This window comes from Petaurus breviceps, unplaced genomic scaffold (genome assembly GCF_028583685.1).
Source record: "Petaurus breviceps papuanus isolate PSGF00001 unplaced genomic scaffold, PetGlider_PUasm1.0 688, whole genome shotgun sequence".
Taxonomy (NCBI): Eukaryota; Metazoa; Chordata; class Mammalia; order Diprotodontia; family Petauridae; genus Petaurus; species Petaurus breviceps.
In genome coordinates, this window is record NW_027186457.1 from 16,783,832 (window position 1) to 16,786,582 (window position 2,751).

Here is a 2,751-nt window from a genome sequence, read left to right on the forward strand (position 1 = left end):
TTCTTTCTTTCTTTCTTCCTTCCTTCCTTCCTTCCTTCCTTTCATTCCTCCTTCCTTCCCTTCTTTCTCTTTCTTTCCTTCCTTCCTTCCTTCTTCTCTTTCTGTCTCTTTCTCTATGTCTGTCTCTCTCTCATTTTCTTTTTTTTCCACCTTTTTTTTTGGGGGGGGGGATGGGGTTAAGTGACTTGCCCAGGGTCACATGACTAGTTTTTGTACTGTGTCTGAGGCCAGATTTGAACTGAGGTACTCCTGACTCCAAGGTCAGTGCTCTATTCACTGTGCCACCTAGCCATCCCTCCCTCTCTCCCTCTCTCTCTCTCTCTCTCTCTCTCTCTCTCTCTCTCTCTCTCTCTCTCTCTCTCTCTCTTTCTCTCTCTCTCTCTATCTTTCTCTCTCTCTCTCTCTCTCTCTCTCTCTCTTTCATTTTCTTAAACAAAATGTCTAATAGGGAAACGTTTAAAATAATTTGACAAATATAACCTATTTCAGATTGCTTAACATCTCAGAGTGTAGAGGGAATAGATAGATAGAACTTTAAAATCAAAACTATTTTTAAATGACTGTTAAAGTTGTTTTTACATATAATTGGGCAAATAAAATATTATTTTTAAAAAGATTATTGGCTGATTTGCTGTCAAAGGGATTCTCAGAAATCCCCAGTGACACTCAGCTTTCCTTATAGTAAAATTTTCACAGATGTACATTGCTACTAGAAAAAAAAAGCTTATCTTTGACTATACAGAACTTTATCTGCAAGGTGATAACTCTGCTTTTTAGTATGCTGTTCAGATTGGCCATAGTTTTCCTTCCAAAGAGCAAGTGTCTTTTAATTTCATGGCTGCAGTTGCCATCTGCAGTGATATTTGAGCCCAGGAATATAAAATTTGACACCATTTCCATTTCTTCTCCTTTTGTTGGCCAGGAAGTGAGGGGACCCATTGTAATTGGCTATTTTTAATTTACTTATTTGTGTTTATTCAATTTGTATTTGTGATGTGAATGCTTGAATACACATTCTCTCCCTTAGTTGAATGTACATTCCTGTTGAGCTGTGATTTTTTTTTTCATTCTTTGAACTTTCATTCTAAGCTCTGAGTACAAGGTGGGCACTTGATAATTTTTTGTTGAATAATTTAATACAGCAAGCTTCAAGAGTTCAGAAAAAATAATTTTTTAATTTGATTAACCAATCTTTAATTATTTATTATTACTACATCATTAGGTATGAATTGTATTAGTTCTACAATTGATTGATGAGGCATACTTATGCTAGATGATGAAGATATTTCATTTATTTAATTTTTTAAAATTTATGTCATGAAACACACATTTCCACAACATAGTATACTTTTTCAAGTAAAGGTTTCATGCAAAGGTTTTCTTTATTCTTTTCTGCCCAGCTGCTTTTCTTCTGTTCTCTGTGCACTTTTGCTTTATTTTTCCACCACCACCCCAGTCTAAAGAAGGTTACAATTAAGCACACACAAACAGATATACACACACATAGCTATATACACATACATGTTTGTGCATACACATATCTACACATCTACACTTATATGGAAGACTGTATTATGCTTGCTTCCACCTATCATCTGTTTCTCCAAAGGTTGATAGATTCTTCCTTCAAAAGTTCAAGTTCATACTTTTCTAACTCAACCAGCTCATCATTTCCTACACAACAGCAACATTACAAACTGATAGCATCCTATCTAAGAGAGTATCTGTGTCTTTTTCTTTACTCTGTCTTGAAAATTCTCTGCATTCTTTCTATTCTTGGCTGTACAGGTTTATTTATACAAGAAAAAACAAACTTAAAATAATGAAAATCCTCCATTTTATACTTTAACAATGCTCTCACTTTATAATATAGTTTAAGGTCAGATACTGTTTTACTTACTTCCTTCATATTTTTCCCCCTGTTTTTTTGTGAAGTTCCCAAACTTTTGTTCTTCCAAAGGAAGTTTGTTATTATTTATTTTAACTTAGTAATTTTTTAAAAGTAATTCAATTGGGATGACATTGAATAAAGAGATTGGTTAGGTATAATGGTGATTATACATATATATGTATATACACACACACACATATGCATATATTAGCTGTACCTACCCATAGAAATATATATTATTTCTATTATTCCTATCTGAGTTTATCTGTATAAAGAATGTTTTATGTTTGTGTTCATATAGTTTCCATGTTTGTTTTTGCAAGCATATGCTCCGGTATTTTCTATTGTTTAAATACCCTAAAGCAATATTGAATAATAATGTTGACACAAAGTGCAGTTTATCTATTTTTTCTCTTTTGATTAAATCTCTTTTAATTTTAACTTTGTCTGAGATTATGATTATTACTGCTGCTTTTTTAAACTTAAGTTATACTACTTCCTTTTATTTTATATTTGAATGTATTTCTTATCTTTATAATGTTTCCTGAAAGCAACATATTCTTCAATTCAAATTTTTAACCTGCTAACCATTTCCATTTTATGGATAAATTCATCCCATTCACATTCTAAGGTACAATTACTTTTTATGTATTTTCCTTATTATCTTACTTACTCTATTTACCCTATCCCTTCTCATTCCTCTGCTTTATTTCTACCCACTACTTTGCCCTCCTATTTATTAACCTACCGAACATCTCAATATATAGAACACTCCTTGAATTTGTGTGCCATCCTTGTGCAGAGGTCATGTTAATCTCCTCTATATTATTGCAATTTTAGTATATGTGCTACTGAAGCAA

At 32.5% G+C, this 2,751-nt stretch overlaps 1 non-coding gene across 1 annotated transcript; it reads right to left on the bottom strand.

The window, feature by feature from the left end:
• Positions 1-2,648: 2,648 nt before the first annotated feature.
• Positions 2,649-2,751, bottom strand: LOC138174482 (U6 spliceosomal RNA). Its single transcript, XR_011171736.1, has one exon. It is a non-coding gene; the product is annotated as a U6 spliceosomal RNA (small nuclear RNA).